This window comes from Heteronotia binoei, chromosome 6 (genome assembly GCF_032191835.1).
Source record: "Heteronotia binoei isolate CCM8104 ecotype False Entrance Well chromosome 6, APGP_CSIRO_Hbin_v1, whole genome shotgun sequence".
Lineage (NCBI taxonomy): Eukaryota > Metazoa > Chordata > Lepidosauria > Squamata > Gekkonidae > Heteronotia > Heteronotia binoei.
In genome coordinates this window covers 67,986,582-68,001,886 of record NC_083228.1, presented here as the reverse complement: position 1 = coordinate 68,001,886, position 15,305 = coordinate 67,986,582, and the positions used below count along the sequence as shown (strand labels likewise).

General features: G+C 43.1%; 1 protein-coding gene across 4 annotated transcripts in view; it reads left to right on the top strand.

The window, feature by feature from the left end:
- The first annotated feature begins 300 nt into the window (after positions 1–300).
- Positions 301–15,305, top strand: part of ADD3 (adducin 3) — a 258,754-nt gene continuing 243,749 nt past the window's right edge. Inside the window, exon 1 of one of the 4 annotated variants that reach the window (XM_060241696.1) lies at positions 301–391. The gene's annotated coding sequence lies outside the window, so the exon portion shown is untranslated. Of the gene's footprint in view, positions 392–3,217; positions 3,449–15,305 lie in introns of those variants that run through there. The other 3 variants (XM_060241697.1, XR_009555571.1, XM_060241698.1) reach the window with 3 other exon arrangements.

Sequence of the window (15,305 nt, the reverse complement as noted above, 5' to 3'; positions counted from 1 at the left end):
CCAGTAAACACACATTCGACTGTGGAATGGTTAAAGACTGAACTATTCTCTTTTCTTTGATTAATAATGTTGTTGCATTTTTCTTCTCAATTCTCATTTTGATCCCTTATAAACAAAGCTTCTAATGCATTTTTAAAAGTTAGACTTTTCTGCATTGTAGATGGCAGGAAACAGCTGAGGACGAATCAGTGAGCTTTAAGAAAAATGCTTTTTCCTGTGCCAGCGCCTAGTGGCAATAAAGAGCCTCTCTAGGAAGTAACATACTTTCCTGTCCTTGCTGCTGCAGTGTGTGTGCCTCTTTCTCTATGCAGCAGTGTGGGATATAGTCTACCTACAAAAAGGGGGGAAAGCACCTATACAGGAGACCCAAGACGCACTGGAAAACTGTTCAGTAAGTAACCTTCTATCCATTTCTAAAATATGTAAATGATGGTGGGAAAAGTAGAAGGAATATTCAGCCATTCTTGAAATAGATTCTGCTGCTTGCTTTTTATATAAGGGTTGCAGAGTTGAACGATTATCTGCTGTTCTGACAGTGAGAGATGCTTCTCTTTTTCCTGCCCTCAAAATGCTTTTGTAAAATTAATTAAACATCCACTTTAATGCAAGGGAAGCAATTAGGATTACATTTTCTTTTCTTAATGACACAGAAATATGCAGCATCTTCCTTCCATACTGAAGATCCAACCACAGCAAATACCAAATGACATTTAGCCATAATGGAGCTGGCAAAATCCCCATATCCTCAAGCACTACAAGATTGTGCTTCTGCATTTAAAAGCATATTATGGTGATGAAATAATCTGGGAGGGTAAGGGAAACAGGACATAGTTGAACTCAGCAGTCTTGGAGATTGCAAGTGTTATTAAAGCTATAAGGAAATGTTTTCAAAGGATTATCTTGATTATTACAAGAGACTTCCTCTTCACTATGTTAGGAGGAAAATTGGTTTATGAAGAGAGAACAAGAAAGCACTGGTGAGCATATGTAGTTGGAGGTGTGGGTGTGTCTAGCTGGGTGAGGTGAGTGGGAGTATTGCAGAGAAATGAAAAGCATGTAACATACATACTGGAAAGGATGGAAATTAACAGTAAGAAGAATGCATGTGTGAAAAGCACTCTGCTCAAATTGATTTTTGGGAGAATCGATAACTCTAAACAGATTAATTTGCAAATATATTCTATTCAGTGAAATTTATCTCTAAGCTTGGTTAGAACTGGGCTACAAAGGGTGGGTGAAGTGAAATTTTAAGGCTGCTTCTCTCTGCATATTTATTTGGGTGTAACCCCCATAGAACACAGTGGAACTTACTTTTGAATAAATATGTATGATGCATAGGATCCAGTTGTGCAGATGAAACAGGTATGTGGGCATAGGATCCAGTTGTGCAGATGAAACAGGAGTGTGGGCATAAAATGGTTTAAACAAGGGAACTGATGTTGGGAAGGAATGGCAGGCTTATTTGCACACAGTATATATGCTGAAGTGGACTGATTCTCAGTCTCAAGGCACATAGTAAAGCAGCCCTACTGAAGCCCATTTTTAGAACCCACTTTTGGCAATTACAGCCTATCTGCTCTTGGAGTGAGAATATAAAGGAACATTATAAGACTAAAAGTTAGTTTGTGTTTCCAACAACAGTGTTATTTGGGGTTGATGGAGGTGGGACAATCTGGAATGAAATTAGTTTGGGGAACATGAAGGGAATATGGTAAAAAGGCTGAACAGACCTGCCAAGTGACTACAGAAGAGATTAGGAAAGAAAAGCTGAACAAGTTCCTGGAAGGTTGTGTGTGTGTGTGGGGGGGGGGGGGGGTTGGGAAGAATGCAAATGTATTTACTTACACTTAGTACAACTTTGTACTGAACTGGCAGTTTGGAGCTTATTTGCCAGCAGGCATGGTACCCAAAGACAATGACGTCCAAAATAAATAAGCAAGCAAATCATCCTGAAGCAGAAGAGGGCAATGTAATGCGAAGAAAAACTGCTTGAACAAACCCATCCGTACCTTTGCTAAGCTGTTCCACTCAAATTTAAAATGAAAGTGACAGAAGAGTTTTCAGTTTTCTAATGGCCAGGTAGCGTACATTAGATAGGGTTGCCAATCCCCAGGTGGAGGCAGGTGATCCCCCGGTTTGGAGGCCCTCCCCCCACTTCAGGGTCATCAGAAAGCAGAGGGAGGGGAGGGAAATGTCTGTTGGGCATTCTATTATTCCCTATGGAGACTGATTCCCATAGAAATTAATGGAGAATTGATCCACAGTTATGTGGGGCTCTGGAGGGCTGCTTTTTGAGGTGGAGGCACCAAAGTTTCAGCATAGCATCCAGTGTCTCTCCCCAAAATACCTTCCAAGTTTCAAAAAGATTGGTCCAGGGGGTCCAATTCTATGAGCTCCAAAAGAAGGTACCCCTGTCCTTCATTATTTCCTGTGGAAGGAAGGCATTTAAAAGGCGTGCAGTTTCTTTAAATGTGATGGCCAGAACTCCCTTTGGAGTTCAATTATGCTTGTCATGTCCTTGCTCCTGGCTCCACCCCCAAAGTCCCCAGATATTTCTTGACTTGGCAGCCCTATGTTAGAAGCACAGAGGAATTCCAGTAAAGAACAAATATGATAATATATCAAGGGCTAGTCAGTGGTGTGCCACGTGTGAATTATTTTCAGGCGAGCTACACCATCTTGAATTTGATCCACGTTGGTTTATATGCTCCAATTACCTGTGAGAACGGCTTTCAGTGCCAGGTGTTGGAAACGCTTGGAGTGTGAGGGGACAGTCGAAGTGATTTTTGAAGAGCTGTGTAACAAGAAAGGAGGGGCGGGAGTAGAACTGCAAGTCCCGGGGACAGAGGCGACGTGCGTGAGAGAGACGTGATACGAATGGTGACAGTCGTTTTGTGGCACTCGGAGCGGCCAGAGTCCCGCCCCTTGGGCTCGATTACAGAAGAGCCTCCGCCTCCCAGGCGTCGTCGTTCACAGCCGTTATGAGATAACAACCACTACCTTCTCTGGTCACTCCGTGTTTAGCTGCGAACGCCGCGCAACCAGCGAGGGAGCTTTCCCCTTCTCTGCTGCGTCTAAGTTCCGCACGACTGTAGCGTCTGCAGGCGCCAGCCCGCCTGACCCTCTCCTCCACCGTACGCCTCGAAGGGACAGATTCAGACCTGAGTGAACGTTGGCAGGGAGGCGGTACGCGGAGGGAGAGGCGAGAGAATCAATGAGGGCAGCGGAGGGGGCTGCCATATAGTGAGCCGTAGGCGCCGGCGGTGAAGGGAAGAAGCCCGGATGAGGCTTCCTGCCAGAAATTGAGGCGACTCCTCTTAACCCCGCCTCCGGGTGGCTTGTCTCCGGCCCGCCCCTCCTTCCCTGTAGGAGGTGCTGCAGCTCCTGCGAGCCAGCTAGAGCAGCGGAGGCAGCAAGAGGGAAACACAAAGGCGCGCTTGCTGTTGAGGTAAGCCAGTTCCTTCTACTTTTTTCTTGGGAGGGGAGCCATAGGTAAAATTTTGCATGTATTGTATGGGGTCTCCTCTCTCTCGGCAAACGTCTGTCTGTCTCACACATGCGCACGGTTGGAAGATTAAATGTTTTTTGGTGCACTCGGGAAGGGGTTTCTTCCTTCAGAGTTAGGGTCGTTTGGGTATATTTAGAATTACTACTGTAGTCCACCTCCTCCCTCTTCCTTTGAAAGGATCAGGTTACTTAAAAATAGTATTCACCCTTTTGTTGGTGATTTAAAAAGTTCCTTCATTTGGGATACTACCTGATATTTGGAAATGCAGAGAAAAACACGGTGGTGCTCGGAGAAGAGTGGGCCTGTTGCCTACTGTAGCCCGGAATTAGTTTTAGCTGTATTTGAGTCCTAAATCTTTGTGCCGTCTACGCTCATCGGACTGATCATTCTTAACGATCTTTAGGGATGGAGGGGGGGGGGGGGAGTTGATGCAACTATCTAGTGATTGTGAAAACTACCGGTAATTTGATTCTGGAACGATGATAATTGAAATTTGGGGAGCGATTTAAAGGGGGGCACTTGCTGTCACCATTGTGGTAATATGTCATGGGGTCACCTTTATTCATCTTTTGGAAGTTGTAATTAGATCTCATGCTCCATATAGAAAGATGCTCTTTGTAATTTGTGAAAGCTAGTCTGAATCCTGTTTTCCAGCCTTATTTGCTGTCCTGTTTTGCATTTGGTTTGCAGTCAGCTTGCTCTTGATAGTTGCATGATGTTTAGATTGACTATTTGTGTCCTAAAGTATTTCTTTAGTGCTATGTTTGTCTCGCTTTTAGGGTATACATGGATGGACTAAAGGTGTGTGTTGATAATCATATGTGGGTGTTTCCCATATCCCTGCCATTGTGTTTATTGAAAGAAATGGTAGTGCTGTTGATCTTATGTTTTTTATTATATTTTTGGGGTACTGCCTTACGTGGGTGTGAGCGTAGTCCTGGGATTGTTCAAAGGATGCCAACTAACCTTGCAATTCCTGTGCCATGTTACTACCTTCTTGGATTCTGAGATCTGTGTATGGATCTGTCTCAACGTTTTGTATGGATTTGTCTCTTAAAGTTTTCTTCATTACTTCAGTGACTTCTGGTTGCCCCAGTATGTGGAAGACTAGCACCCTTGATTGTGCATGATCTTGTATATGTCCTGTTTGGTTACTTGGAAATATTCCATGGTACTCACAAGTGTGCGTAAGAGAGTAGCCTTCAGAAGTGATTCTGTGTATGTTTAGTTGGAAGCAAGTTCTACTGTGTTCAGTGAGTTTTACTGCCAGCTAAGTGCAACCACCCCGTTAAAAAAAAAAGTCTGCCATGAAAACATTGTGATGCGACTGTCACCCCAGAGTTGGAAACGACTGGTGCTTGCACAGGGGACTACCTTTACCTTTTTAAGTGCATATAGAGTTGCAAACTTGGGACCTCAGTACAATTGTTGATTCCTTTTAGCTGTTTATGAAACACTATTGAGGATACAGCTAAATTTAGTGGGGGCATACTTGGAATGTCAAGCAATTTTTTAAAGTGTTTTGTTTGTGAACTTACTATGAGAGTGTCTCAAAAGGATTTGATTCAGGTTGTTGCTGTCTTTCATCCTGTTGCTTCAGTGCCGTGGACTGCTTGTACTGTTTTTCTATGAAGTTAATGCTGTTGCATTGTACACCTGATAGCGTATTTATTGAATTTTGTGGCTAGTTAAGGGAATGGAAAGGACAAAAAAAAAATAGCTCTTCACCACCATTAGGGGGGAAAACCCCTCTGTTGGTAACTCTACTGCTGATAATACAAACAAGTCACACTTGTGGCCTGCAAGTAGGTAATAGTAGTCCAACATTGTTCTGAAGCGTTTCGGTACAGGATCTCTAATAGTAGACTGCTTTTTATTTTCTGGTTCTGATTTCATGATATAGATTGAAATGCAGTTCATTTTATCAAATGTATTCATCACAGTGAACAATTATTCATGTTTCACGTTCAGAAGCTTCATGCTGAATGCTTGTACCTTTTTCCTTTCTGTCGAAAACTCCTCAAAGACAAATAAAAGGACCTCTCATTTTTTAGTATCTTATGCTATCAACCTAAGGAATTATTGTTACTGAATGTTTTGAAGTAATATGAACTTTGGAGTATAAATAGGCCAGCGTCAGAACAAATGTTGAGTCCAGCGGCACCTTTAAAACCAACAAAATTTTATTCAATTTTTGTGCCTGCACATGAAAACTTATACCTTGAACATAACTTTGTTGCTCTTAAAGGTACCACTGGACTCAACCTTTGATCTGCTGCTTCAGACCAATGTGACTGCCCACCTGGATGTATTTTTATGTGTCATTTACTCATAATAGCTTATTTGTTGCAGCAACCTTATAATAGATTATTTGTTGCAGTGATCCTGTGGCACAGAGTGGTAAAGCAGCAGTACTGCAGTACTGTGGTCTGAACTCTCTGCTCACGACCTGAATTCGATTCCAGCGGAAGCTGGATTCAGGTAGTCGGCCCAAGGTTGACTCAGCCTTCCATCCTTCCGAGGTCAGTAAAATGAGTACCCAGCTTGCTGGGGGGAAAGTGAAGATGACTGGGGAAGGCAATTGCAAATCACTCCGTAAAAAGTCTGCCGTGAAAACATTGTGACACCAAGTCACCCCAGAGTTGGAAATGACTGGTGCTTGCACAGGGGACCTTTCCTTTCCTGCAGCAACCTAGGCAATGTTAATGGCGAGGTCAGTTAGGACTTAAAAAGAATCTGTATTTTAAAAAATGAAAATACATTATTATGAGTTTTTGAAGCTGCTTTATACCATTTGACTACTTTAAAGTCTCTTCTAGCACCTTCTTTTTCCAATTGATACAGCTTTCAAGATTTCAAGCATCTCACCAAATTTCAGGGAGAGGGTTGCTACCTGTGATTCTATAAATGGAGTTGCCAGAGATATATGTATACAAAACATGGGCGGTATTCAGATGTCATGAAAAACAGCATGACATAGCTCTGTTTGTGTATGATAAGCACAAGCATAGCTTTGTTGGCCTTGTACACAGCTCACATATTCTTCCCCACTCCTCCTGTTGTGCACGGAGCATGAGTGTAATTCCCCTAATTTGGGAATCCTTCAGTCAGACTCTGGTTTGACATGACATTGAATGCAAGAGCCTGGGCAAATTGGAGCTTGTGTTTCTCACCCCCCCCCCCCCCCCAACTGAAGTATAGCTTAGAATCCTGGCTTGTAGTAAGTATTCTTGATGCCTTCCTTCATTGCCTGCTGTCACGACTTCCTTCTTAATGTATGTAATGCTGCCACCAGGAATTTGATTAGAAACACTTTCTCACATGCTGTCATGAGCCCTGACTAGGAGGAGCTGGAAGGGTTAACAGACCTGGAAGAGTTGCCAGCCAGTTCCTCAGCTGAACAAACAGCAGCTGGCCCATCAATCACTCTCCAGGCACCAGTGTCAGCGGTTGACGATCAATCTCCTCCAAGCTCTCCTCCTCCCATCTCAAGCGTTCAAAGCAGGCTCTGGAAAGAACTTTCAGAGCAAAGACATGAGGCACGCCGATGCTTCAGGTCTCTCAGCCCTGAGTTCTAGCAGAGTCACTGCCACCCCGGGAGCAGGCTGATTGAGACTCTCATATAGCTCCCACCCAGGACCTGGTTACCTTGTGGAAGCAGCAAATCTATTCTCTGGCTTGCATCCCCGCTCCTTCCTGATCCTGACTGCTTGATTTCCTTGGCACCCTGACCTTTTGGCTTTTGGACATTGACTTCTGATTCCAGTTTGTCATTCTGCATTGGTGACTTGGCTCCTGCTTGACTTCCTGGACTTTGACCTTGGACTGGCTTTGAACTCCTGCCTGCACCCTGAGAACGTGACACACACTCTTCAATAATATTAGGGTTGACTCTCTTTAGCCCCTTGATATGTCATCTTTAGTATTATCATTCTCTTCTTTAGAAACTTTAATACCTTTCATGGCATTAGATGGGTTTCTAACTAGAAGACTGGTTTCAGACTATATATTGTTGTTTGACCATGGATGACACTCAAAACTGCTGACGCTCTGCTGAGAGTTAACTGTTGACTGACCTCTCCCCCTCCCTCCCCTCACACTTCTTAGCTCTGTCCACACCCTCTGTCACCAACCAATCACCTCACTCACTCACTCATCTCCCTCTTTCACCGCCTTTCTCTACTGCAACAAGTAAAGGAACACACACACATATAATTACAAATCATTACAGTTGCACTTGGAAATTTTGTGGTGTAGTGATTAAAAGTGTCAGACTGGAATGTGGAAGATCCTGGTTCGAATCCCCACTCATGCCATGGAAGCTTTGCTGGGTAACCTTGGCCCATCACATTTGGTCAGCCTAACAAACCTCACAGGGTTGTTGTAAGGATAAAACAGAGGAGAGGAGAATGATGTGAGATGCTTTAGATCCTGATTTGGGAAGAAAGGCAGGATATAAATTAAATAAATAATAAATTGAGGGTTAATTAAAGACTTTGCAGTTTAGGTAGCTTTCACAGTGAGAAGAGATGGCCTGGAGCATTGAAGCACAGTAATAAGTTGTGTTAATACATTGTGAACAGAAGTTTGCCATTATGTCTGGGAACAGCTTTCTTCTCTTCCACCAAGTTCATTGTAGAATGGGCTTTCATCTGGAGTTTTATCACAGGAGTCCCAAACATGGTGCCTGCTGACCCCTTTCCTGATGCAGATAAAGTAAGTTAGAAAGTGGGTGTGGCAGTATGGGGCTCTTGCCCAGCAAGGTTTCTGATTGGCCACTTGAGATCTGATTGGCTGTGCAAATTAAAATAAGGCTGCCTCAATGAGAGTTGCCACCATACTGTTGTTTTTGTTCCCTGACCAGTCCAATCTCTTCTTTTTTCCTCCTCTATATTTGGGCTTCCTCTGCCTCTTGCAACAGCCATTTTATAGTTGTGCCCCCCCCCCCCCGCCCCTGTGTGTGAGAATTCCAAAGGGCCTACGAGGCTCAAAAAGGTTGGAGACTCCTGTTTATCAGTACCTGGAATTCAGACAATTCTTTTAATTGACTATAAAAATCAATTAATAGCAGATTGTCACTAGAATTTGATAGTATTTCTCCATGCTTGTTGCTCAGAAGTAAATGTGAGTAAAACTTTTATAAACAGGAAAATCAGTTCTAGTAATTTCAAGGTTTGATATATCTTACTTCAGAATATCAAATATGATGGAAACCTTCATGAATGCTTTCATTATTGTGTACTTTTGACATCCTCAATATTAGAATAGAATTTGTAATTCCAATTTGGTCTATTGTAAATGTGATAATTTAAATGTAGATTTTACATATTATTGATGGCTATGGAAGAAGAGTTGGAAGAAGAGTTCAGTTTTCATTTAAGACCTTATGGGTTTGTTGCTTTAATACTTTAAATATGCAGGTGAATATGATAGTGATAAAATGGATATTAGATACTGTACAAGAGTAAAAATCCTACAGAACTATAGATAGCATCAACTAGATTAATAGAATTTTGATTAGAACTTGAAGGAGGCTGACAGTTCATTATCATGACAGTGAAAAGGTAAAGGTAGTCCCCTGTGCAAGTACCAAGTCGTTACTGACCCATGAGGTGACATTGCATCATGATGTTTTTTTGGCAGACTTTTTGTTACAGGGTGGTTTGCCATTGCCTTCCCCAATGGCATTGGGGACCATTTATTCGTATTTGGAAAAGTCAATTGTTATGATTTTTTATACAATAATAAATATACTTTGATCCTAATTTTTGAAGGGTCTATCTTACTGATCATAGGACACTATGTATTTGGATGATATAAATTCATATAGAATATATGGAAGTTTATGGTGGGATAGTGCAGGAAAGCCCTAGTACAATGGCAGTCCCTGTCTTTCCCACTGCCTTCCAATCTGGCAGTAGGCTATTAGAGTAATTAAGGGTAAGACTTCATTGTAAGAGCATGTGTGATAGGACTCGTTAATCCTATTCCACTTCTTTCAGCTAAGTAGAAGCTTGTGCTGACAGTGGAAGCTTTGAATATACCGTAAATTATATTCAGGACCAGCTCACCCACTAGGCAAGCAAGGCGGTTGCCTAGGGCACTGGGAGGGGGGGCACCGAATTGGGCTCCCTCCCTCCCGGTGCCCAAGACAACCGCTTAGTCTGCTGCTCTGCCGCTGCTGCCACCGCCAGCCCCCTCCCTTCCACCGTGCTTCCCCCCCTGCCCAAACTTGCTTCAACAAGACTGGGCCCTACCGGCTTCGAGGCAGCTGGTTCCATAAAGGAGGGGGAGCAAAGCCTCATCCAGCACTGGCTTTAAAAAAGCACGTGGCTGCCTCGAAGTCGGTAAGGCCCAGCCTTGTTGTGGCGAGCTTCGGGGGGGGGGTGCAACAGAACGTGGCGTGGCGGAGGAAGGGCGGGAGGCGGTGGCACTGGGGGTACCCACCTGGGGCTGGCACTGATTATATTAATGGGTTTTATAAACATATACAGGTTTTTCAGAGGTGTCCGAATCTTCTGATAATGGCCAGATAAAAGTTATAATGTGGAATTTTGATCATCATAAGATTTCTAGTTTTCTAAGGAAAGGGAAGGTCCCCTGTGCAAGCACTAGTCATTTCCAACTCTGGGGTGACGTTGCTTTCACAACATTTTCACGGCAGACTTTTTACGGAGTGGTTTGCCATTGCCTTCCCCAGTCATCTACACATTCCCCCAGCAAGCTGGGTACTCATTTTACTGACCTCGGAAGAATGGAAGACTGAATCAACCTCGAGCAGGCTACCTGAAAACCCAGCTTCCACCGGGGATCTAATTCAGGTCGTGAGCAGAGTTTAGGACTGCAGTACTGCAATACTCTGCGCCATGGGGCTCTTTTCTAAGGCCTATATATAATTGTAATATTGCTTCCTGTGAACACTCCTGCAAACATGGTGATTTTTAAAAATTACAATAAGAACCAGAATGGTGCAATGAAGAGTGGTGGACTGTAATCTGGAGAACAGGGTTTGATTTGCTGCTCCTCTACATGAAGCCTGCTTGTTGGTGACCCTTAAGGTAGAAAAAAGTGAGGTATAAAAACTCTTCTTTGCCTCTTTGTACTTTAAATACAGACCACACTATGTCTTATTTCCAGAACATTTCTCTTATCCTTTGAACCATTTAGTTCTCTTTGTGAGTAAAGCCTTTAAAATCAGTAATTCTTTTCCATTTTCCTTGCCTAGGGCAAATACAGTTGAAATAATAGGGAAGACTAAATAGTGCTCAGTGTTTGCCCAAAGGAAGGGTGCTCTGTTATCGTGACATCAACCTGGAGCAGCTGTGTGTGTGTGTGTGTGTGTGTGCATGAGTGTGTGTGTATTCAGCTAATTTCTCAGTAGGGAATATAGACTCATGTCATTATATCTTGACAGTTTTACATCTTCTCCCTGCCCTTCAGTAGGGATGAGGCAAGTCCAATATTTAATAATGGATCTCCTGATAATGACAATTTAGTGCATGCATTTCTTGAAAGTGCAATAAATAAGAGTCTGTTGTAATGTTAGCCCTGGGTTTAAAATGAGGGCATTAGTTTCTCAGATGTTAATTTAATCATGTAACACACATATAAACATCATTCTAGTTTGCCATTAGAAAAAAAAGAATACAATAGAACAGTGCCCCCCAACTTTTTTAGTCCCAGGACCAGCCTGCCCACTGCAGCCCCAGGGCCGGCAGGGTGGGAGTATTGAATTTGGCTTCCCTGCCCCATCTGGTGGCACCTTCTCTTCCCGAGCTATGCAGCCTCACCGCGCGCCCCCCCCTCCCCGCGGTGCCTCCTCCTCTCCCCATTTTCACCATTTTAAGACCTGGGAAGGAGAGGTGAAGCACCTCCCAGGCCGACCCCTCCCCCACAGTCAGCTAATTGTCAGGGAAAACCACAGCAGCAGCAAGTGACCCGTTGAAAGAACAGCGCTGCCCTTGCCTCTTCCCCACTTCCCACGCCCAGGAAGGAAGTGGGGAGGAGGCAAGGGCAGCACTGCTTTTTCAACAGGTTGCTGGCTGCCGATGCTGTTTTCCCCGCCGATCAGCTGATTGGTGGGGGAGGGGTTGGCCTGGGAGGCACTTCACTGCCTCTTCCCAGGCTTTAAAATGGTGAAAACGGGGGTTGGGGGCGGCGAGGCTGCACGACCCGGTCGCAAACAGGCCACAGACTGGTACGGGCCTGGGGGTTGGGGACCCCTGCATTAGAATATAGTAGAAGATTGGGTTAGTATTTGTAATGAGATAAACAACCAATATTGAGTGTGTCAGTACAAAAAAACATTATTCTGATACACTATTCTAAAAGAGAAATACATTGGAATATATAACTATACTTGGTGAAAGTGGGTTTAATATATGTAATGAGAAAACCCCCCAATATCCCTGTTCAGTCTTGGGGAGGTGTTTGTTCCATGTTTCATTACAACCGACTCTTATTTATTGCACTTCATACCTAATGACATAGACATCAGTCTGCTATTCTGACTTTTCTTGCCGCCTTGTTGTTGCAGCCCATTGAACACTAACATACACTGGACCCCAAATTGTGATTCTTTTAATTTGCTAAAAAACATTTTCAGGTTTTTGCATACTAATTCACTGCCCACTTTCTCCATATTTAGGACTGTTTGCCATTCCATCCTATTGTCTGATGAAATGTGCTTCTAGCACATGAAAGCTTACGTCCTGAATAAAACATTGTTGGTCTTAAAGGTGCAACTTGACTCCTGCTTTGTAGCAATCTAGCTAATACTTAACTACTGTGATAGCCTCTTCCATGTTAAGTTTTTACTTTATTTTTGCTTGTAAGGTCACTTAGTGTTTTATTTAGTCCCGTTGATTTCAGGATCTCATAGTGGCATGAAAAGTACTAACATGTGTTGGGAAATTACTGCACACTATAGTGTGTACTTCATTAAATAGGCTGATTTTCTTCCTGTCCATGCCCAGATCTTCCCATGAGATCTTATTTAACCTGGGACTAATGAACAGTAATGACTTGACTCAATAGTGTTGAGTTGCATTTGCTTTAATGTATGCATAATCAGTAGGCATAAGCTTGAACATATGTTAGAGATACCTTACTCAAACAAAAACATATCTGCGTCAGCACAGCTCTAAAGGCATGGAAATCCACCATGGCAAAACCAGAATCTCATGTCTGTCTTGTGGCTTGGCTACGCAGTTCTTATGTATTAGCTCAATTTGCATCTTTTTTCAAAGACTTGAGGTGTAAAGTGTGTCCCCAAACAGGAAAAAAACAACAATCCGGAATATACTCATTAAAATATTCCATACTTCTATAATATTGGTTTTTAAATATCAGCCAAGCAGAGAATTGGCTATAAAATTCCTGTACTCAGAGCAATTTTGACATTTTTAGCAAGTGTTTGTACGTATACATACACAAGAGACTTGTTATGAATGCAATAATTATGAATCTTGTGTAGGGTTCCTAGCTGTCTGGAGGAAAAAAAATCCTTCCCCCTTTAATAGATACTTAATGGAATGTTATTTATCTCATACCACAAAAAACTTCAGCTGCCAGTTTTCACACATAAAGCTTTTATTGAGGGAACAGGACATTTTCCTCCAGACTTGTTGGCAACTGTAATCTTGGACTCTGAACACTGAAATTTAGCTTTGCAGCTTGAAATCTTTTCTTCCTTCATAAGATTAAAGACCAAATATTTATGAAGAAATTTCTGAAAACAAGTGGAGTTCTCCTGTAAGTTCTGACATTGGATGTGTTTTTAAGAGAATCCATGGCGGTTTAGTTTAGTATCCTTACTATATCAGGGGTGACCAAACTTGCTTAACAAAGAGCTGCATTTTTGGCACCAGTGGCAAAGGGAACCACACATGTACCATATAAGAGCCAGTTTGGTGTAGTGGTTAAGTGTGCGGACTCTTATCTGGGAGAACCGGGTTTGATTCCCCACTCCTCCACTTGCACCTGCTGGCATGGCCTTGGGTCAGCCATAGCTTTGACAGAGGTTGTCCTTGAAAGGGCAGCTGCTGTGAGAGCCCTCTCCAGCCCCACCCACCTCACAGGGTGTCTGTTGTGGGGGAGGAAGGTAAAGGAGATTGTGAGCCGCTCTGAGACTCTTCGGAGTGGAGGGCGGGATATAAATCCAATATCTTCTTCTTCTTCTTCTAAAGAACTTTTCCCCCATATTTTTATTGTTTATTAATTAAAATATACAATTTTTCATTGCCTCATTGATCCATTATACATTTTTCTTCCCCATCCCTCCCCCCACCATATAAAGAACTGACCACAGTTGGCATCATTATGTATCTCTCTCTGCCTTGGCACCAAATATAGCTCCTACAAGAAACTAAGGGGGAACCCTGCACCACTCTCCTTAATTCTGTCCCTCCTTCCAGTGGCTCCCCCAGCTCTTGGACTCTCTTTCTCAACTCTAGGTCTCCAGGTGACCTAGAGGAGAAGAGCTTGCAAGCCTGCCTATTTCCCCTTCCTTCCCTGCTTCACACATGGCTGAAATAAGTTGCCTGACTAGTTATAAATGGGTCAGTGTTTAGAGGCTGACTGAGGCTTTGATGCTAAGCATGCTTACCTGCATTAAGTTCCTCTTCAACCTCCGGAATCTCCACAATATGTGTGAAAGAGCTGCATGAGGCTTCCTAGCTGCAGTTTGGGTATCCCTGCTATATATCATATACAAAATTAGTTGTTTATCAACAAGCATTTTCTTCCATCAGAAAGGAGTTTGTTCTCTATTTTATTCTGTTTATATCCCACCCTCCCTGCCGAAACAGGCTCAGGGCGGCTTACATATTCATAAAAAGTCAAATAAAAAACAGTAATAATTAAATTCCGTAAACATAGCATATAAATACATTAATATATAAACTATAAAAATATAAAAGCAGTATGTATTGTTGTGAGTTGTTTCAGATTGATCCTCCCTATGGATGCTGAGAGCCCTTAGGCGTGTGAGGGCCACCACTTGTGCTCTGGACCCGTGCCTGTCCTGGCTTTTAAAATCTTGTCAGGACAAGGTATTGGAGCCATTAGTAAAAAGCGTTAATTCTTCCCTGACATAGATCAGGAATGTCAAACATGCAGCCGTTAAGTTGAATCAAGCCCCCAGAGGGCTCCTATCAATCCTGAGAGCAACTCACTGTTATCTGTTCCCTCTTGCTTCCTTCTGCATCATAGCTTGCTTTGCCAGGGTTGCTCAGTCAAGCTGCAGAGCAAAGCCTCTATTTTCTCCATTGGCTGACCTTTCCTCACCTTTCTCTTCTATTCTGCGGAGCAGCATAGCTGTGGCAACAGAAGCTGTGGATGGTCTAATTTCCACAGAGGACGGGGACATCCTCTTCCTCCTCAGATGGAGAAGCAGGAACTCTTCCCTTGAGCAGCCAGGCCAGTGAGTTTTGCAAAAGTGCATGGAGCTGCTAAGAACCAGAAGTCTGAAGAAGGGAGCAGTGACTCACAAAAGCTCATACCCTGCCACAAATTTTGTTAGTCTTCAAGGTGCTACTGGACTCTTGTTCTTTTCTACTGCTACAGAACTTTCTCAGATGCTGTAGCTTTCCTGTGGTTCCCTGGAGAGTTATACCCATTCTATAAGGATGACTGTGTTGTTTGCTCACCTCTGGATTCAAAACACCAGAAACATGATCAGTGTTATCTATTGTTTAAAGCTACTGAATTCATCTACAACAGCAGTTTTCCTTGTAAACTGCTTTGCACGGAAATCCTGGAGAGGTACCATTGAAATCTAGATCGGTGGATAGATGAG